We start from the raw sequence: 23,466 nt of genomic DNA, 5'->3' as shown, positions 1-23,466 counted from the left end.
GCTTTGGTGTGGGCATTAAAGAAATTGACTCCCTATTTATATGGTCAGGAGTTCACTCTGGTCACCGACCATAACCCGTTGGTGTGGCTGAACCGGGTCTCTGGAGATAACGGCAGGCTATTACGTTGGAGCTTATCGTTGCAAACCTTCAATTTCACCATTACTTACAGACCTGGGAAACAGAATGGCAACGCCGACGGGTTGTCCAGACAAACCGACCTCAGCCCCGCATAACCAGCGGTCTGGACAGCCTTAGTCTGCCCCGAAAAGGGGTCAGACCGTGTCTGCCAGAGTGTTCCACAGAAAGGGAGCAATGTTACAGAAGCATTAGTTATTTTGTTGTGAAGAGCTTATTTCCCAGCAGCAATGCCTGAACCAGCAAGCCAGCGCCTAAGAAGGGCTCCAAGAAAACCGTAACAAGTTTCATTTCATAAAGAGTTAACTCTTTTTTTTCAGCTTTTAGAAACTATTGTCTAATCACCTCTGGAGCCAGACTGCTAATTGATAAGATGAACTTGTAAACTTGTTATCTTAAGTACTGTAATCCTATTGTGGCCTGTCAAAGGACAGTGCTCTCTATCTAAATGTGTGATGGGGGATTTTGTGCTTCCCCCCCTCTCCCCCTGGGAGTGCCCTGTGTGCATGTAACTTTAATAAAAAGCAGGCTGGGCATCCCAGTCCTGACTTCTTGTTTTGACCCTCAATCGCAGCGTTGACTCGTTTTTGTGGGCAGAAGGGTATCCTAGCTGTACTGCAGCTAAGGGAGATTATTCTATATTTGCGAGACTCATATAGAATACTATGGAAAGCAGCTTCTCCCCTCTTTAGCAATAGGGATCCAGGCTACTAAGCGGTCCATCTCTCAGCGAGACTAAGGGTAACCGTAACACCAATATTTTCCCAAAGTTTTGTATTATTTGATACAGGGGGGTAACAATAGTATTGGTTTATTAAGGGTTAGGATGACGTCATCTGCAAACAGCACCACTTTATAAGATGTTTCTATCCCTGTGATGTCTGTGTTATTTTGTATTTTAGCAGCTAGTGGTTCGATGCATAATGCAAAGAGCAGGGGATACAGCGGGCACCCCTGCCTTGTACCATTCTTGATTAGTATTTCTTTTGACTGATACCCTGCTACTTTAATAAATGCTCTAGCGTCTGTGTATAGCGTCTGTATTGTCTTAAGGAAGTTTCCTCCAAATCCAAAAGATTCTAAAATGTTAAGCAAGTAGTTCCAATTAACCCTATCAAAAGCCTTCTCTGCATCTAACGCCAGAAGCAGAGAAGGTATTTTGTGTATTGAGGCATAGTTGAGTTGACAGTTCTCTGACTATTATCAGGAGCTTCACGTGCCTAGATAAACCCTACATGGTCGGGGTGAATAAGTTGGGTCATAATCGGATTGAGTCTATCTGCAAGAATTTTTGTTAGTAGTTTGATATCTTGGTTAATGAGTGATATAGGTCTAAAATTTCAACAGTGTTTTTTCCCAGGCTTGGTTATGACTGATATGCGGGCTAGCATTAATTCTGATGGGATTGATCCTCCAAGCATGATGTTATTAAATATTCTAACCAGCTGTGGCGCTAGTATTTCTTTTAAGTGTTTGTAAAAATTCCAGGGAAACCATCTGGCCCTGGTGCTTTTGAGGGTTTGGTATTTTTTTTTTTTCAAAAATAGATTTTTATTAATAAATAGGTTGCAGAAACCATATAACAACACAATTAACAGTTGACATAGATAGAAGCGGGAGTACACGCGATCAAACATAAGAGGAATGGTTTACAAGGAGGATCCATGCACTTAGTATAGAGGTCACAAGGAATATTTAGACATTCTCTGATGCGTGTCTGCACGTCTCGGTTGTTATGTTCTGGTTATTCTAAAGGGTCATTTAAGTTTTTAAGTTTTAAGTAACGTATAGCAACAAATGCCATACCTAATAAGTCTGACAGTCATGTAGGGAAGATAATGGATATACGTAGTATATATGTATGGAAGTTAGGGTGTGAGGATCATTCATCCATACCCCCATGGGGAGGGGGGGTATAGAAAGGGGGAGGGAAGGCATCTGGATGGGGGGGGAGGGGGTGTTTTATGGACAAGCACCTCAGTTCAGACACAGCGAGGTGCGTCCTCTAAGGCCGACATGGGTCACAGACAGAAGCAGGTCATCAGCGTTCAGGGGGAGGAATAGTTACAGAATCAATTTGAGGTGACTCTCCCAGGGTTCCCAGATTTGGCTGAAGATATCAGATTGGTTTTTCGTCCGAAAGACATAGTCTTCCATAGATTTAATGTAGTGCAGGTAGTCAACCACAGCCTGCCATCTTGGTGGCTGTTGCTTCTTCCAATTCCTGGCTATTAACATCTTGACCGATGTCAACAGGTAGACTAACAGATATCTCTTATGTTTCGGAATCTTTTTTACCCCAATATGCAGGAGGGCTAGGCCCGGGGTATCAGGCGTCGGGAGTTCTAGGGCTGCACAAGTCGCAGAGGTCTTAGACCAAAGTGGTTGTAGTCTGTCACATGACCACCACACATGGAGCGGAGTGCCAATCTTGCCACACTCTCTCCAACATAGGGGTGAGTGTCCAGGGTACAGAGTATGAAGCTTGGACGGCACTAAGTGCCATCTAGTAATGATCTTAAAGTATAGTTCATACATTGAGACACAATGGAGTGCAGATTTAGTTAACTGTATCACCCTGGACCAGTCTAGGGGCGTATAGTTCAATCTTAACTCAGTTTCCCAGGAGGTCATATGTCTTGTCTTTATAAGGGTGGGTGGCCCTAAAAGAGATTTGTAGTGAGCGGTAAGGGGCTTGTATAGTTGTAGGTTTGCTTTCCATCTGATCTCCCAGATTGTGGGGGCCCTGATCTTATCGGTCAGGAATCCCCAGGCTTTCATAAGGGATCTAAGTCTCGTAAGATCAAATTCCAAGTGACGAGGGATGTCAAACCTAGCTATCATGTCTTGGCTTGAGAGAAGGGTCTCATTTAAGTAGAAGTCACTTAAGGAGATAATCTCAAGGGTCCTCCAGGAGGTAAGCCTGACATTAGGCAGCCCCTGTAAGAGTGACATGACCGGGTGAATGGGGGATGGGTGTGGGGCTATCAATTGGTTGTGTCTCAGTTGGAACCAGGCTGTTTGACAACTTTTGACGAGTCGGTTAGAGACAGGTGTTCGCGCAGCTAAGTGCTGGGGGACCCATAGCAGGTCAGAGAGATCAGTGTATGCTGGTAGGGAAGCCTGTTCCAGCTCTCTCCATCTGTTGGGAGGTAGGGCTGGTCCCCACGCGGAAACATGTGAGATCATGGCCGCCTGGTAATATAGTTGGACGTTGGGTAGGCCCAGTCCACCTCTGGCTACTGGAGCCTGAAGCGTGGCTGCCGCCACTCTCGGCCGCTTACTATCCCAAACATAGGATTTGAATAATGTTTGGAAGCCGCGCAGGATCCGCTCCGGTACTGGGATGGGGATGCACCGCATAATGTAGGTTAACTTGGGGAGGATCATCATTTTGAGCGCGGCAATTCTGCCCATCCATGATATTTCCTCATACTTCTTAGATTTCAACCTGGAATCAACCCCCTTTAGCAGAGTAGCATAATTTTCCTGTATCACTATGTCCTTTGCATGGGACAGGAAGACCCCCAAATGTCTAATCCCGACTATAGACCACTTGAATGAATAAGATCGTCTAAGATGTCTCTGCTCTGCCTGCCCGACGAGTATCATGTAGGCCTCTGTTTTTGAAACATTAATCTTGTAATTCGATATTCTGCCAAAGGTGTCGATAATTTCCAGGAGAGGAGGCAGTGACTCTAATGGGTTCGTTCGGAAAAGAGTGGGAGGGTATCATGAATCTGAATGCCCTGAACTCTGGTGTTTTCTCTGATTGCCTCCGCTAGCAGCTCCATCACCAACGCGAAAAGGAGTGGGGACAGGGGGCACCCCTGTCTGGTCCTGTTACTGATGGTAATTTTAGGTGAACAAAAGCCCAGACCCTTGACCACAGCCGTCGGGGAGGTGTAAAGGGCTGCGACAGCCGCCCGGAACCCCCGGGGGATCCCAAAACGCTCCAGGGTACAAAACATATATTCCCACCCCACCCTGTCAAACGCTTTTTCCGCGTCCATAGACAAGGTGAGGAGGGGCTGCCCCATGAATATATTCAATAGTCTGCGGGTGTTGTCTGTACCTTGCCTACCCTGGATAAACCCCACTTGGTCCAGATGGACCAGTGAGGGCAGTTGTGTCCCGAGTCTGGTTGCCAGGACCTTAGCATAGACTTTCACGTCCACATTAATTAGTGAGATCGGCCTGTAACTCTCGCAGAGCGTGGGGTCCTTCCCCTCTTTGGGAATGGTCAGAATACTAGTGTGACAGACCCTTCTGTCAGTACTGAAAGAGTTAACTTTGTTCAACTTTAAGAAGCTATTTTCTAAAGACAAGGTTGCTAGCCTCAGCTATTGTGTACTGTAATTAAGTTTAGTGATAAACATTCACATTGTTTAATCACATCCAGAGAGCAGACGCCCAAGTGATGATAAGGGCTCAATTGTGTCTTGTGTTTAAGTTGCTTATCTGCTTAAGTAGTGTAATTCTATTGTGGCATGTCAAAGGGCGTTTTCCCTCTATCTAATGTACAATGTTCTTTCAACCCCCCATCTGGGGTCAGACCTGCATAAATACTGGGCATATAGCCTTCAATAAAGTTCATTCTGTTTTTACCTTCAATGTGGAGCCTGGTCTCATGTTTGAGGGGGGGGATTAGCTGGGCTGTGAGTTGCTGATCCCATATTCAGGACATCTTTCATCTGGTATTAACCCTTGGTATCTGGGATATACCGTAACAATTGGTGGCAAGCGACGGGATGATCCTTATCGCCCAGAAGAGAAACTACACAAGCCAGTAACCTCAGGAAGAGGGGGATTATTACAAGACTGACCAAGATGGAAAGAGTACCAGGGACCGTAGGAACCAATGGGCTCAGCATATCACACAGAACCCCCGAAGAAGCAAGCTTTGACCGGGCGGTCAAAATAAGACTGGCACATTATGGCCCCAACCCGTCTGCGGAAATTATCGACCGGGTCATAGCAGCTGTGGAGGCCAACCTACTTCGCCAAAACGGCGCTGCAGCAGCCCAAGTCACAGCAACCCCAGTGGAAAAGAGAAAAGTAAATTTTGCAGCTTTTAAAAACTTCCTGGAAACAGAAGGAGAGATTGATGGGTACCTTGTGGATTTTGAGAGGCAATGTGCACTACACAAGGTAACCGCAGAGGACTGGGTCATGATATTATCCTGAAAATTATCCGGCCGGGCCAGCGAGGCTTTTCGGGCCATTCCAGATGAGGAAGTCGGGGATTTTAATACTGTAAAAGAGGCTCTGCTCTCCAGGTATGTGGTTACACCGGAGGCATACCGGAGGCGGTTCAGAGACACTGTTAAATTAGCCGGTGATTCTTACGTTGAGTGGGCATGTAAGGTGCACCGCACAGCATCTTACTGGATGGCGGGGTGCCAAGCCGTATCTGGGGAAGAGGTGCTGCAGCTATTCCTGTTGGAACATTGCTTTGACAAGTTATCAGCAGGAGTTAGAGAGTGGGTTCAGGACCGTAAACCCTCCACCCTGCATGAAGCTGCTCGCCTGGCAGATGAGTATACAGATGCCCGCAAACTGGACACTGCTACCACTAAGCCCCCTGCCAGAGTGGAGTACAGACCCACAGTCACCCCAGCAGCTACCAGTTACCAACCCCCGGCGCACCGCTCTACCACACGGCCTCCAGCCACGAACTATCCTCAGAGAGCCCGGTTCAATTCACGGGGCTACTCACAGCCTATTCGGTGCTTTGGATGTAAGCAACTGGGGCACAAAAGACCAGAGTGTCCCCTAAATGCAGCGAACCAAGCACAGTCCTGGAGAAGACCTGCCGGCGGAATCCCACGTAACCCTCAGCCTGCGGCCCACTGCGTAGAGGTGGAAGAATGCTGGGCAGACCTGAAGCAGACCTTGTGCAAGCTGCCCACCGGAATAACCGGCAACTGGTTAAAGTGAATGGGAAGGAGGTCAGTGGTCTACGGGATACTGGTGCTACCATGACCTTGCTTCAAAAGAACTTGGTGTCTGAGAAACAGCACACTGGAGACACTGTGACTGTGAGGGTAGCAGGGGTGCTGTGTTCCGCCTACCTGTTGCCAGGGTGCATTTGGATTGGGGAGTGGGCGCTAGACCTGTGAATGTGGGGGTCATGAAGGACTTACCAGCTGATGTTCTCCTTGGAAATAACTTGGCCCACCTTGTTTCTGCCTATGCTCCTATGGGTCCCGCTGATGTTAACCCTGTGACTACCCGTGCCCAGATCCGTGCAGCAGAGACTGACCCACCTGCTGCTAAGCCCCAGGACGCTGAGCTCAGTAAATCTCTATCCGCTATTGATACGTGGAACTCCCGTTACAATGCGCTGATGAAGGAGAAGAGTCAAGTAGAGGATGAAATGGTCACGATAAACAATCACGTAACAGTGCTAGCGGGAGAGAAGAGGAGCGCAGAGGAAAAAGCACGTTTAGAACGGGAATCTCTGCTAGACAAACTGCACCGACAGACTGCAGAAAACACCAGCTTGAGAGTGGAACATGAAACATTAAAGACAAACTTAGCGACACTGGAGGAGAAGCTGGCGCTGGCTCATAGTGAGGTGCAGCAACTCAAGGGCACCCTATGTCAGTATGAAGGGATTGTGGATACCTATAAAGAGCAGGTACAAAAACCACATAAAGAAGCCGATGATATTTTGAAGGACTGTTTAGCCCTAGTCTGGGCACTGAAGAAGTTGAACCCTTATCTATACGGACAAGAATTCTCTCTCATAACGGATCACAATCCCTTAGTCTGGCTTAACCGGGTCTCAGGAGACAATGGCAGATTGCTGCGGTGGAGTTTAGCCCTCCAACCCTATAACTTCACCATCAGCTACCGGCCCGATAAGCTAAACGGGAATGCAGATGGATTGTCCCGGCAAACTGACATGCCTACCACCCTAGTCCGGTCATCCCCAGGTTGACCCGCCAAAGGGTCAAGCCGGGTCTGCCGGAGTGTTCCACTAGGAGGGAGCTATGTGACAGACCCTTCTGTCAGTACTGAAAGAGTTAACTTTGTTCAACTTTAAGAAGCTATTTTCTAAAGACAAGGTTGCTAGCCTCAGCTATTGTGTACTGTAATTAAGTTTAGTGATAAACATTCACATTGTTTAATCACATCCAGAGAGCAGACGCCCAAGTGATAAGAAGGGCTCAATTGTGTCTTGTGTTTAACTTGCTTATCTGCTTAAGTAGTGTAATTCTATTGTGGCATGTCAAAGGGCATTTTCCCTCTATCTAATGTACAATGTTCTTTCAACCCCCCATCTGGGGTCAGACCTGCATAAATACTGGGCATATAGCCTTTAATAAAGTTCATTCTGTTTTTACCTTCAATGTGGAGCCTGGTCTCATGTTTGAGGGGGGGAATTAGCTGGGTTGTGAGTTGCTGATCCCATATTCAGGACATCTTTCATCTGGTATTAACCCTTGGTATCTGGGATATACCGTAAAAACTAGCCTCCAGGAATTCGGGAAGGAAGACTCCAGTTTCCATAACCTCCTGGTAAAGGCGAAGTAGAACAGGAGATAGCAGGTGAACAAAGGTACGATAGAATAGACCCGTGAACCCATCAGGGCCCGATGCCTTATGGGGTTTTAGGGCGAGGATAGCTGTCTTGAGTTCCTCTAGGGTAAGCGGGGCAGTTAGGTCGTCAACTGAATCCGCATCCAAGGTGGGAAGGTCTAACTGCGCCAGAAACTGCTGGGTCGCCACTCTATGCGTGTCAGCCCTCAAAGATTAATTTCTTAAGTTATATAGTGAGGTGTAATAGTCAGCAAATGCCCTCCCTATTTCCTTTGGTGAGTGGACTGCGCCCGCTGCTGTAGAGATCGAAGGGATTCTAGCCTGGACCGCACGATCTCTAAGCTTACGAGCGAGCAATCTATCAGCTTTATTTCCTTTATAGAAGTAGAGGTGTTTGAGTCTCACTAGATTTGCTTGGACACGAAGCTGCTCTCTCTTATTGATCTGATCTCTAATAGTGCCTATCCGATCGGCTAGGGTGGGCAGAGGGGTGTCTTTGTTACTTATTTCGATTTGCCTCAATTCAGCATATAATTTTTCGAGGGGGATTTTGTTCTTAGCTTTCAGTAATGAACTCTTTTTAATAAAATGCCCCCTAAGATAGGCTTTAAATGAGGCCCACAGAATTTCCTGGCTCGTGTCACCCGTATCGTTATGTCTCAGAAAATCTGAGATGGTCTCGACGAGTTGGGGAATTTCTGCTTCTGAGAGGAACTGGTCTGGTAGTTTCCAGGAGGGTCTACTGTCGGGGGGCGCAACATCAAGCACCTAGCACTAACCAGGTCATGGTCAGACCAGGGGCATGGTCTTATACATGGGGCACAAAATTGGTCCAATGTCCAAGAATCGCAGAGCAAATAATCAATCCTAGAGTAGGAGTTATGTGGTTTGGAATGATGGGTGTAGTCTCTGTCAGTTGGAGCAAGACAGCGCCAGATGTCATAGAGGCCATGTTGGTACATGAGCTTGCGTAGCGCATTGGATTGGGTATTGAGGTTTCGGTCAGTGGGGCAAGCTTTAGGGGTCTTTTTGTCTAGAGTGGGATCCCAAACCAGATTCAAGTCCCCTCCCATCAGTAGGTGGCCCCTCCTAACTTCGCCCAGTCTCCCTAAAAATTTTTCTCAAGAATGGTATCTGTTTAACGTTTGGGGTGTAGATTGAGGCTAGGGTATATAGTATTCCATTTAGGGTACAGATCAAAATCAAGTACCTACCCTCAGGGTCACGGTCTACATACTCTACAGCACAGCAAACATCCCTGTGAATCAGGATCGCTACTCTCTTTTTCTCAGTGAATGATGCCGTTTCACAAATGGGGTAGTGAGCTGGGTTACGGAAAGGTCTGATTTTTTTGTCCCAATGTGTCTCCTGAAGGAACACAATGGCCTAGATTTAGAGTTCGGCGGTAGCCGTCAAAACCAGCGTTAGAGGCTCCTAACGCTGGTTTTGGCCGCCCGCTGGTATTTGGAGTCAGTGATTAAAGGGTCTAACGCTCACTTTACAGCCGCGACTTTTCCATACCGCAGATCCCCCTACGCCATTTGCGTAGCCTATCTTTTCTATGGGATCTTTCTAACGCCGGTATTTAGAGTCGTTTCTGCAGTGAGCGTTAGAGCTCTAACGACAAGATTCCAGCCGCCTGAAAATAGCAGGAGTTAAGAGCTTTCTGGCTAACGCCGGTTTATAAAGCTCTTAACTACTGTACCCTAAAGTACACTAACACCCATAAACTACCTATGTACCCCTAAACCGAGGTCCCCCCACATCGCCGACACTCTATTAAAAATTTTAACCCCTAATCTGCCGACCGCCACCTACGTTATACTTATGTACCCCTAATCTGCTGCCCCTAACACCGCCGACCCCTGTATTATATTTATTAACCCCTAACCTGCCCCCCACAACATCGCCGCCAGCTACTTAAAATAATTAACCCCTAATCTTCCGACCGCAAAGCGCCGCCACCTACGTTATCCCTATGTACCCCTAATCTGCTGCCCCTAACACCGCCGACCCCTATATTATATTTATTAACCCCTAATCTGCCCCCCACAACGTCGCCGACACCTGCCTACACTTATTAACCCCTAATCTGCCGAGCGGACCTGAGCGCTACTATAATAAAGTTATTAACCCCTAATCCGTCTCACTAACCCTATCATAAATAGTATTAACCCCTAATCTGCCCTCCCTAACATCGCCGACACCTACCTTCAATTATTAACCCCTAATCTGACGACCGGAGCTCACCGCTATTCTAATAAATGTATTAACCCCTAAAGCTAAGTCTAACCCTAACACTAACACCCCCCTAAATTAAATATAATTTACATCTAACGAAATAAATTAACTCTTATTAAATAACTTATTCCTATTTAAAGCTAAATACTTACCTGTAAAAAAAATCCTAATATAGCTACAATATAAATTATAATTACATTGTAGCTATTTTATGATTAATATTTATTTTACAGGTAACTTTGTATTTATTTTAACCAGGTACAATAGCTATTAAATAGTTAAGAACTATTTAATAGCTAAAATAGTTAAAATAATAACAAATTTACCTGTAAAATAAATCCTAACCTAAGATATAATTAAACCTAACACTACCCTATCAATAAAATAATTAAATAAACTACCTACAATTACCTACAATTAACCTAACACTACACTATCAATAAATTAAATAAACACAATTGCTACAAATAAATACAATTAAATAAACTAGCTAAAGTACAAAAAATAAAAAAGAACTAAGTTACAGAAAATAATAAAATATTTACAAACATAAGAAAAATATTACAACAATTTTAAACTAATTACACCTACTCTAAGCCCCCTAATAAAATAACAAAGCCCCCCAAAATAAAAAATTCCCTACCCTATTCTAAATTAAAAAAGTTACAAGCTCTTTTACCTTACCAGCCCTGAACAGGGCCCTTTGCGGGGCATGTCCCAAGAAGTTCAGCTCTTTTGCCTGTAAAAAAAAACATACAATACCCCCCCCCCAACATTACAACCCACCACCCACATACCCCTAATCTAACCCAAACCCCCCTTAAATAAACCTAACACTAATCCCCTGAAGATCTTCCTACCTTGTCTTCACCATCCAGGTATCACCGATCGGTCCTGGCTCCGATATCTTCATCCAACCCAAGCGGGGGCTAGACATCCACTGAAGAAGTCCAGAAGAGGGTCCAAAGTCTTCCTCCTATCCGGCAAGAAGAGGACATCCGGACCGGCAAACATCTTCTCCAAGCGGCATCTTCGATCTTCTTCCATCCGGAGCGAAGCGGCAGGATCCAGAAGACCCCCAGCGCGGAACATCCATCCGGACCGACGACTGAACGACGAATGACGGTTCCTTTAAATGACGTCATCCAAGATGGCGTCCCTCGAATTCCGATTGGCTGATAGGATTCTATCAGCCAATCGGAATTAAGGTATGAATTTTCTGATTGGCTGATGGAATCAGCCAATCAGAATCTAGTTCAATCCGATTGGCTGATCCAATCAGCCAATCAGATTGAGCTCGCATTCTATTGGCTGATCGGAACAGCCAATAGAATGCGAGCTCAATCTGATTGGCTGATTGGATCAGCCAATCGGATTGAACTTGATTCTGATTGGCTGATTCCATCAGCCAATCAGAAAATTCCTACCTTAATTCCGATTGGCTGATAGAATCCTATCAGCCAATCGGAATTCGAGGGACGCCATCTTGGATGACGTCATTTAAAGGAACCGTCATTCGTCGTTCAGTCGTCGGTCCGGATGGATGTTCCGCGCTGGGGGTCTTCAGGATCCTGCCGCTTCGCTCCGGATGGAAGAAGATCGAAGATGCCGCTTGGAGAAGATGTTTGCCGGTCCGGATGTCCTCTTCTTGCCGGATAGGAGGAAGACTTTGGACCCTCTTCTGGACTTCTTCAGTGGATGTCTAGCCCCCGCTTGGGTTGGATGAAGATATCGGAGCCAGGACCGATCGGTGATACCTGGATGGTGAAGACAAGGTAGGAAGATCTTCAGGGGATTAGTGTTAGGTTTATTTAAGGGGGGTTTGGGTTAGATTAGGGGTATGTGGGTGGTGGGTTGTAATGTTGGGGGGGGGGGGGTATTGTATGTTTTTTTTTACAGGCAAAAGAGCTGAACTTCTTGGGGCATGCCCCGCAAAGGGCCCTGTTCAGGGCTGGTAAGGTAAAAGAGCTTGTAACTTTTTTAATTTAGAATAGGGTAGGGAATTTTTTATTTTGGGGGGCTTTGTTATTTTATTAGGGGGCTTAGAGTAGGTGTAATTAGTTTAAAATTGTTGTAATATTTTTCTTATGTTTGTAAATATTTTTTTATTTTCTGTAACTTAGTTCTTTTTTATTTTTTGTACTTTAGCTAGTTTATTTAATTGTATTTATTTGTAGCAATTGTGTTTATTTAATTTATTGATAGTGTAGTGTTAGGTTAATTGTAGGTAATTGTAGGTAGTTTATTTAATTAATTATTGTATTGATAGGGTAGTGTTAGGTTTAATTATATCTTAGGTTAGGATTTATTTTACAGGTAAATTTGTAATTATTTTAACTAGGTAACTATTAAATAGTTCTTAACTATTTAATAGCTATTGTACCTAGTTAAAATAAATACCAAGTTGCCTGTCAAATAAATATTAATCCTAAAATAGCTATAATATAATTATAATTTATATTGTAGCTATATTAGGGTTTATTTTACAGGTAAGTATTTAGCTTTAAATAGGATTAATTTATTTAATAAGAGTTAATTAATTTCGTTAGATGTAAATTATATTTAAGTTAGGGGGGTGTTAGTGTTAGGGTTAGACTTAGCTTTAGGGGTTAATACATTTATTAGAATAGCGGTGAGCTCCGATCGGAAGATTAGGGGTTAATAATTGAAGGTAGGTGTCGGCGATGTTAGGGAGGGCAGATTAGGGGTTAATACTATTTATTATAGGGTTAGTGAGGCGGATTAGGGGTTAATAACTTTATTATAGTAGCGCTCAGGTCCGCTCGGCAGATTAGGGGTTAATAAGTGTAGGTAGGTGTCGGCGACGTTGTGGGGGGCAGATTAGGGGTTAATAAATATAACATAGGGGTCGGCGATGTTAGGGCAGCAGATTAGGGGTACATAGGGATAACGTAGGTTGCGGCGGTTTACGGAGCGGCAGATTAGGGGTTAAAAGTGTAATGCAGGGGTCAGCGATAGCGGGGGCGGCAGAATAGGGGTTAATAAGTGTAAGGTTAGGGGTGTTTAGACTCGGGGTACATGTTAGGGTGTTAGGTGCAGACGTAGGAAGTGTTTCCCCATAGGAAACAATGGGGCTGCGTTAGGAGCTGAACGCTGCTTTTTTGCAGGTGTTAAGTTTTTTTTCAGCTCAAACAGCCCCATTGTTTCCTATGGGGGAATCGTGCACGAGCACGTTTTTGATGCCGGCCGCGTCCGTAAGCAACTCTGGTATCGAGAGTTGCATTTGCGGTAAAAATGCTCTACGCTCCTTTTTTGGAGCCTAACGCAGCATTTGTTTGAACTCTCGATACCAGAGTTAAATTTATGGTGCGGCCACAAAAAAGCCCGCGGAGCGTTAACAGCCCTTTTACCGCCGAACTCCAAATCTAGGCCATAGTGTAGTCTGTGGGAGTTCAAAAAATTAGATAGGAGGCTTTGCTTAGTAGGGGAATTTAATCCCTGAGTATTAAGGGTGGCCACAGTAATGGGTGCCATAGGGCCAGCAGGGTCTAAGTCTCCTTTGGGCCAAAGAAAGGGGGAGGGGGCAGGAGGGGAATGACTAGCTATAGAGCAAGGAAAAAAAAAAAGGAGGGGGCAGGGATGAGTAAGGTAAGGAGGGGGAGGTGAGCTTCACTTATTCTCTTGCAGTCAGTATGTGGTGCTGTAAGGACTGTCAGGGTGTGTAACGATGTGTATATTACACTATCTCAATGAGTGCTCTTACTAATAATAGCAAGAGATCACAACTATTAAGGTGGGGGGGAGGCCAGCGTGCGAGGCCTAACCCCAGTCAGCCTTTTTTGGCTCATGCTTCAAGTCTAACCTAATGTCGGGTTTCTTCTATATGTGTCCTATACGTCTCACTACCTATAGTGTGTGGTGAACCACGCGTAGCAAGAACATACTTCAGTAAAAATAAAACATTAGCAAATTTCAATATACCTGAACAATTCGGCAAAACAGTAAACTAACAATAATCAATGGTAACAATATTGTCTTGGAAATTAACACATGTATGACACTTTAACGTGGTAAGGGAAGTATGAAGAAGACGAAGTCGGGTAGTAAAAAGTACTGAACCGATGTCAAGTTTCGTCTAGTTGTGCCTCATACATCTTACCACCCATAGTGTGTGGTGAACCTCTTGTGGTAAGAACAGAACTCAGCAGAAACTAATACTTTAAAGTTTCAATAAGCTTGAACATGCAATCGAAACAGTAAACAAACCACATTCAATGGCAACAATGTTATCTTGATAAAACCAGGAATATATGACACTCTAACGTGGTAAGGGAAATATGGAGATGAAGAAACCAGATAGTAAAAAGTACTGAAATTATCCATGCTCAGTCATTTAGTTAGCATAAAGGGAAAGGGGATAGTTCCCGAAGGAGATATCCAAACCTTCAAAGGGGAATATAGCAGCTCCCTGCACAGTGTGTGGAAAGAAGTGCTGAACAAGGAGGGACTCATGTTATATGAGAGTCAGCAGTAGCACTGCATGTAGACGGGGCCTTACCTGATTGCTGTGGATATCTTTTCTGGGTGCTACCTAGTCTCTGGGGGAGAGGTCGCCACTCAGGGGCCGAGGCTCTCAATCCTCTGGTGGTATCTTTGTTGTGCTGAGCATCAGGTGGATCCGGTGGCAACAAATCCCACCTCTGCATGCGTTCTCTGGCTTGTTGCGGGGAGGACGCTGTGAACTGGTGGCCATCTTTGGTTATATGGAGCTTTACAGGAAACCCCCACCTGTACTTTATGGCTTTATCTCTCATAAATTTAGTATAGGGTTGATAATGGCGTCGTAGCTGGAGAGTGTGTGGAGAGAGATCTTGATAGATTTGTATGTCAGAATATTGACCTGGGAGGTTTCTGCCGCCTGCCAGAGCCCGGAGCAATTTGTCTCTGAAGGTGTAGTAGTGCAGGCGAGCTATAACATCCCTTGGCTTGTCTCCCTCTACTGATCTGGGTCTCAGCGCCTATGCACCCGATCGATCAACATTTCCTGACCTTCCTCAGGGCCAATGACTGTGGTGAATAACTCTCGAAGGTACTTGTCCAGATCCTGGGGGAGGACAGTCTCTGGGATACCCTTCACCCGGATATTGTTATGCCGGGTGCGGTCTTCCAGGTCAGCTACAACAAATAGTGCCACTGGAGACCCAAAATTACCAGAGCACTGTTAAGAGGCGCTTAGGACGAAAGTGGAACAATATAGATTCTGGTGAGTGAAACACTTAAACTAAATAATATCAAGAAGATAATATCAAAGAGATAATAATAGCAGAGAGATAATAATAACAATATAGGGTATAAATAACAACAATATTTGATGAAAAATCAGAATCTTTAAAAAACAACAATATGGGGGTAAATGTGATTTATGTTAGTCCATTTGATATGGTCAACTTATCTAATCAGGCAGAGTCCAAAAAATGATGCCCAAACGGTGTGTACAGTGGGCCAAAAGTCCAGATGAAAGTAGGCCGCTCCTCCTGAGTGTTATGCCAGGAACACAGATGGATAATCTAAAAAAAATTAGATAGAGGGCGCCACATAGTGCAGATCATATGAGATAAATAGAACACAGCGATATAATAGTAAGAATCCTACTCACAAATTGTAGCGCACATAAAGTGCAGAAAAAGCAGTCCGGAACCACACGTCGTCCAGTCGACCACAATGGATGGAATTACACAAATGGAGATCCTCGTCTCACCAGGGAGAGTCCAGGGAAGTCCAAGGAGGTGGAATGGGTATGGAACTATGCACCAAAGTTCCAGCCAAATGCTCAGGAGGGACCGGGATAGGTTCACCAGGCCCAAGCCCAAAGGTAAAAAGGAGTAGTCGGCAGCAGATGGAGATTAAAATATGTACAAAGTTTAATTACAATGTTAAAAACAACAGCAACGCGTTTCTCAGTGATACACACTGTTTCATCAGGCTATATCATATATATATATAGATATATTTTTACAACTCTTAAGGAAGAAAAATCTGAAGGGATCACAGTAGTGTTCTCTCCAAAAAAGGCAGGGATTTCAGCACTCCGTTTAATTATTGTGTGCAATATACGCATATAAGTATTAATTAAGAAATAGGTGTTCCAGGCCTCCACGCAAACAAACAACTTCTGGGTCCCCTAAACCAAAACCACACAGGATTGTTATAAATAAAATAAATTTATTAGTGCAAACAAAAATTGAAAAAATGAGTTAAATCAAGAATATATTGTGTACAATAAATACAAAGATAAAGCTGGCCAGCTCTCTCAGGTTGATATGATGCAGGTACAAACCTAAATATAGGCTTTTGAGTTATTAGGCAACACCCCTACCAGTGGGTAGCCCTGTCAGCCAACAGGAATCTGCTACCATGGATAATACTGGGGATCCATGCGTAATCACTCATATGATGCACAAAATGGAACTGACAACACCTGTCTCAGAGGGTAACACAAAACAAGTCAAGAGTCTTGTTACCTTGAGATAAATATTGGGATCTATGCCAGTTACTTATGTGCTAGAATGTAACAATGTAACAAGGAATTACATACTTATATATTTACACATTTGTATTGAGATCACAACACCCTGACCAGAGGGTAGCACCAATATTGAAAAAGGTTCCGGCTACCTTAGTACTCAATAGGGATCTATGTATCTCTAACAGTAAATGTGTAATCACAGCAATGATAGAAATTACTAATATAATGCAAGCAGTATATATAATGTGTTAAATAGGACTTGTCACATCCGCCATGATTTTGTTTTAAAGCTTAAGTATATCAGCTTAAGTGCATGTTCCAGAAAGTACATTCCATTACAGACTCGTGAGTCCATGAATACTTTACAAATCACTTTTGTGCGTTTGTAGACCTTCTCCTTTTAAACTTGGTGCCGAGTCCGGGTGCGGTGCCTGCTTGCTATTGTAGTTAGAAAAGCTGTGTGCTGCATCGGATATCAATCAGGGGCTGGTTCTCAGCTGTGCAAATGACGTCACACGCCAACGGCCGTTTCACCCCCCACGTGACCAAGTGTCATTGGGGCTTCCTCAGGGCGTATACTAAACAACTCCATGTACGCTTTATTTAAGCTCAGCCCTTTCGTTGGATTGGTGAAAATATCCTCAGTGAAAAATGAAACAATGTTATTTATTTCTCCGATGTAACCAGTGTAGTCATTGGTTCTCACCATAGCCACACAAATCAGCAACATTGTGGCAACATATCAGACATTTCAATGCTTGCTAATATGAAATACCAAAATCAAAGATTATTGTCTGCACTTTTTACCAAATTAATCATTATTTCCAGCAAGGCCAATCCTGCGCGAGACAAACAGTGGGAGTAGGAACAAGTATATATATGTGTTATAAATCTATATTTTTTAGAATTTTGTTTTTAGAGAAAAGACAATACAATGTAAATTTCTGCATTATGGCATACATTATTTTACTTTTATAAAAAAGGAGCGAAATCTAATTTTTCATTCAAGCCATTTGGTGACAATGTTTTTAATCGAAAAATCCATGCCACTTCTTTCCTGAGTAGTAGATTATCAATATCTCCACCTCTACCATGTAAAGAACATCTTTCAATACCTATAACCTTTAAGTCATCAGTAGAACAGTTATGGCATAGTTTGAAATGCAGGGCTATGTTACTATTTATAATGCCTTCTTTTGCATTAGCAATATCATTACGGTGTTCTGTCACCCTATCCTTCAAGATCCTCTTAGTTTTCCCTGTATAATACAAGGGACATGGACAATAAAGTAAATATATTACGTTATCAGATTTACAATTGATAAATTGCCTGATATCATATATTTTTTCGCCTGTAGAAAACTTACTAGTTTTTACTATAAATTTACAAAAGACACAGTTGCCGCATTGAAAGCAGCCCTGTAGTTTTTGTCGTTTTTCAAGCCAGTTTTGTGCTTTTGGATTTCGTGAGAAATCACTCTTCACCAATCTATCTTTTAAATTGGGAGCCCTTCGTGCAACTAGTGATGGGAAATCACCCACCATGCCTTTAACATTCACGTCTGAAAGTAAAAACTGCCATTTGCTTTTTAGAATATTTTGAATCTGATTCCAGTGTCCATTATATTCTGTAATAAACCTAATCCTATTGTCTACTCTTTTCCCTCTTTTATCGAAAAGCAGACAATCTCTATCAGCTTTTAAGGCTTTATTCATTGCATATTTCACATTGCGTTTTGAATACCCCCTTGCTATAAATCGATTGGCCATTTCTTGTGCATGTGCCTTGTATTTATTCCTACTGGAACAATTCCTCCGAAGTCTGAGGAACTGTCCCGTAGGAATTCCTCTAATTAGGGACGGAGGGTGGTGACTGGAAGCGACCAGCAAAGTATTTGTTGCAGTACTTTTTCTGTAGATTTCTGTAGTAAGTTTGTTACCTTCTTTTTTAATTACAATATCCAAAAAAGGTAGCTCTGATGCACTATACTCATACGTAAGATAGATGTTGAATTTGTTCTTATTCAAGTTAGAAACAAATTCTTTCAAGAGGTCAACTGACCCTCTCCAAAGTATGAATATGTCGTCCACATATCGACGCCATATTAATACCGAGGAGGCTATCAACTCATTAAAGTCTTCAAAAACAGTAAGGAGTTCCCATAAGCCTAAATGTAAGCAGGCATATGATGGGGCGCATGTTGCCCCCATCGCTGTGCCCCTTATTTGTTTATAAAACTTGTTATCAAATTTGAACACATTATTTTCCAAAATAAACTTCAAAAGTATAGTCAAAAATTCAGTGTGTTTGTCAAATTGATTACCTCTAGATTCTAAGAAATGTTTTGCTGCTGCAATCCCCACTGAGTGAGGGATTGAAGAGTAAAGTGCCTCCACATCTAGGGATACTAGAAGTATTTCTTCATCAACTTCTATCCCATCCAGTTGTCTTAGAAGGTCGGTGGTGTCTAGTACAAAAGTGGGTAGAGAAGAAACAAAAGGTTTTAGGTAGCTGTCCACATAGTTCCCAATATGTTCTGTAATACTGCCTATCCCCGAGATTATAGGGCGTCCAGGGGGGTCCTGCATATTTTTATGCAGCTTTGGAATGCAGTAGAACACTGGTATTTTCGGAAACTTTATGTACAGATAGTCAAACTCCTTTTTGCTAATAATACCATCTTTTCTTGCTTTATTGAGTATGTGCAATAATTCGCCTTGTATTTTAGTGATTGGATTCTCTTGGATGGGTAGATATTGTTCTTTATTATTAAGTTTTCTTTTTACTTCTAGTGCATAGTTACTCTCGTTCATAATTACCAAATTTCCGCCCTTATCCGCCTGCTTAATTATAATACCAGGGGTATTCATAAGTTCCTGAAGTGCTATTCTTTCTTGTCTAGACAAGTTGTCATCAATTAATTTGGTAATAGGTAGTTTTTCAATTTCTTTCTCAACTTCCTTTACAAAAAGGTTTACAGCTGGTACTAATGACAGTGGGGGCATGTAACATGATTTTGGTCTAAATTTAGATGTAACAGGGACCATATTAGATGTAGCACCTAAACCAATTTCCGGTGCTAGTATAGGATCATTAGAGTATTCATCTATTTCACCCTCATCTATTAGACTCTCAAGGACTGTAAGTGTGTCTCTATCCTCATCTGTAATTCTAGGTTGTTCTAAATTAAGAGGATTTTTTCTTTTATTCTTTGTCATAACTTGAGAGAGAACTACTTTTCTGGCAAATAAGTGTAGATCTTTTATTATTGTGAACTTGTCCAGGCTTCTAGCAGGGCAAAAAGAAAGCCCTTTTTTTAGAAGGCTAATATGTGCTTGATTCAATGGAAATCTGGACAAGTTCACTATTTGGAGTTCATCCTCTATCTTGGGAGTATCTAATATCCCCCTCTGAAGTCCCTTCTCGTTCTCATTCTGTTTTCTGATGGTCCACGTCCCCCCCTGGCTCTCCCCATATAGCGGTTCCTTGGTGGCCGTTGTTGGCCTCTGTTCAAATTTGTGACATGGTCCATTTGTGGATCTGTTCCTTTGTCTCTTTCTACCTCCCCTTCTCCTTGTTTTTTTACAGAATTCCTTGTTCCATTTTTTGAATCGTTTTTTGAATACTCTGTCTCTATATCAGACCCATCAGTTCCTGAGTCATAGGACCCCCTATTCATGAAATAAGTGTATACTTGGTTCTTTTTATAATCATCTTTATCCCTGGCCAATTTACGTCTTTTTCTCACTTTTATTTCTTGCTGCAATTTAGATATTGTTTCTTTAGTCTCATCATTTAATTTAGCAAACTTCTGGTCTGTTTCAAATTCATTTAGTATTTGTAGAGTTTCATCTAGCTCCGTTTTAATTTTCTCAAGTTTAATTTTATTTTTATTCACCATTTTTTGCATCAGGTCTAACGAACAATTTGTTAGACTTTGATGCCAATCTTCCATAAAAATGTCTCCATCCTCATCATCCCTTAGATTTGACCCGGGATCTAGATGTAGGCGGAGCCCTCTAGGTACAATTTTTAATTGGATATAATTTTCTAGGCTATATTTTTCTGCGCCTAATTTCACCTGTTTAGATAGCAAGTTTCTATATTTCTTAAAGGCACCATATATATTCAAATTTGTTTCTCCATCATTATTTACGTTATCATGTAGTGTCTCACCTAATTCCGCCTCCCACTGTTCATCAAGCACTACAAAGGCCATGCTGGAAATTACTTTGATTAAGTTTATATTGATTGTGTAGCTCTAGCCGGGGACCTATCAGCTGGATCTGATCGCATAAAGGCCTAGAACACCATACCATGTATTTACTATTAGTATTAATATACTATGTTACCTTCTCAACTTTAACAAGAAATAGATCTATGGGGTATCCACCATTAAAGATCACTATAAAATGTACAATATACTGAGTCTGTTAAGGAGAAGGTATCAAAAATCTGCTTTATATTAGTTAGTATCGGGTGCAGACCCTGTAAACAAATATTTTTACAACTCTTAAGGAAGAAAAATCTGAAGGGATCACAGTAGTGTTCTCTCCAAAAAAGGCAGGGATTTCAGCACTCCGTTTAATTATTGTGTGCAATATACGCATATAAGTATTAATTAAGAAATAGGTGTTCCAGGCCTCCACGCAAACAAACAACTTCTGGGTCCCCTAAACCAAAACCACACAGGATTGTTATAAATAAAATAAATTTATTAGTGCAAACAAAAATTGAAAAAATGAGTTAAATCAAGAATATATTGTGTACAATAAATACAAAGATAAAGCTGGCCAGCTCTCTCAGGTTGATATGATGCAGGTACAAACCTAAATATAGGCTTTTGAGTTATTAGGCAACACCCCTACCAGTGGGTAGCCCTGTCAGCCAACAGGAATCTGCTACCATGGATAATACTGGGGATCCATGCGTAATCACTCATATGATGCACAAAATGGAACTGACAACACCTGTCTCAGAGGGTAACACAAAACAAGTCAAGAGTCTTGTTACCTTGAGATAAATATTGGGATCTATGCCAGTTACTTATGTGCTAGAATGTAACAATGTAACAAGGAATTACATACTTATATATTTACACATTTGTATTGAGATCACAACACCCTGACCAGAGGGTAGCACCAATATTGAAAAAGGTTCCGGCTACCTTAGTACTCAATAGGGATCTATGTATCTCTAACAGTAAATGTGTAATCACAGCAATGATAGAAATTACTAATATAATGCAAGCAGTATATATAATGTGTTAAATAGGACTTGTCACATCCGCCATGATTTTGTTTTAAAGCTTAAGTATATCAGCTTAAGTGCATGTTCCAGAAAGTACATTCCATTACAGACTCGTGAGTCCATGAATACTTTACAAATCACTTTTGTGCGTTTGTAGACCTTCTCCTTTTAAACTTGGTGCCGAGTCCGGGTGCGGTGCCTGCTTGCTATTGTAGTTAGAAAAGCTGTGTGCTGCATCGGATATCAATCAGGGGCTGGTTCTCAGCTGTGCAAATGACGTCACACGCCAACGGCCGTTTCACCCCCCACGTGACCAAGTGTCATTGGGGCTTCCTCAGGGCGTATACTAAACAACTCCATGTACGCTTTATTTAAGCTCAGCCCTTTCGTTGGATTGGTGAAAATATCCTCAGTGAAAAATGAAACAATGTTATTTATTTCTCAGATGTAACCAGTGTAGTCATTGGTTCTCACCATAGCCACACAAATCAGCAACATTGTGGCAACATATCAGACATTTCAATGCTTGCTAATATGAAATACGAAAATCAAAGATTATTGTCTGCACTTTTTACCAAATTAATCATTATTTCCAGCAAGGCCAATCCTGCGCGAGACAAACAGTGGGAGTAGGAACAAGTATATATATGTGTTATAAATCTATATTTTTTAGAATTTTGTTTTTAGAGAAAAGACAATACAATGTAAATTTCTGCATTATGGCATACATTATTTTACTTTTATAAAAAAGGAGCGAAATCTAATTTTTCATTCAAGCCATTTGGTGACAATGTTTTTAATCGAAAAATCCATGCCACTTCTTTCCTGAGTAGTAGATTATCAATATCTCCACCTCTACCATGTAAAGAACATCTTTCAATGCCTATAACCTTTAAGTCATCAGTAGAACAGTTATGGCATAGTTTGAAATGCAGGGCTATGTTACTATTTATAATGCCTTCTTTTGCATTAGCAATATCATTACGGTGTTCTGTCACCCTATCCTTCAAGATCCTCTTAGTTTTCCCTGTATAATACAAGGGACATGGACAGTAAAGTAAATATATTACGTTATCAGATTTACAATTGATAAATTGCCTGATATCATATATTTTTTCGCCTGTAGAAAACTTACTAGTTTTTACTATAAATTTACAAAAGACACAGTTGCCGCATTGAAAGCAGCCCTGTAGTTTTTGTCATTTTTCAAGCCAGTTTTGTGCTTTTGGATTTCGTGAGAAATCACTCTTCACCAATCTATCTTTTAAATTGGGAGCCCTTCGTGCAACTAGTGATGGGAAATCACCCACCATGCCTTTAACATTCACGTCTGAAAGTAAAAACTGCCATTTGCTTTTTAGAATATTTCGAATCTGATTCCAGTGTCCATTATATTCTGTAATAAACCTAATCCTATTGTCTACTCTTTTCTCTCTTTTATCGAAAAGCAGACAATCTCTATCAGCTTTTAAGGCTTTATTCATTGCATATTTCACATTGCGTTTTGAATACCCCCTTGCTATAAATCGATTGGCCATTTCTTGTGCATGTGCCTTGTATTTATTCCTACTGGAACAATTCCTCCGAAGTCTGAGGAACTGTCCCGTAGGAATTCCTCTAATTAGGGACGGAGGGTGGTGACTGGAAGCGACCAGCAAAGTATTTGTTGCAGTACTTTTTCTGTAGATTTCTGTAGTAAGTTTGTTACCTTCTTTTTTAATTACAATATCCAAAAAAGGTAGCTCTGATGCACTATACTCATACGTAAGATAGATGTTGAATTTGTTCTTATTCAAGTTAGAA

This window comes from Bombina bombina, chromosome 11, assembly GCF_027579735.1.
Source record: "Bombina bombina isolate aBomBom1 chromosome 11, aBomBom1.pri, whole genome shotgun sequence".
Classification (NCBI taxonomy): domain Eukaryota; kingdom Metazoa; phylum Chordata; class Amphibia; order Anura; family Bombinatoridae; genus Bombina; species Bombina bombina.
This window is presented reverse-complemented; position numbering follows the sequence as displayed.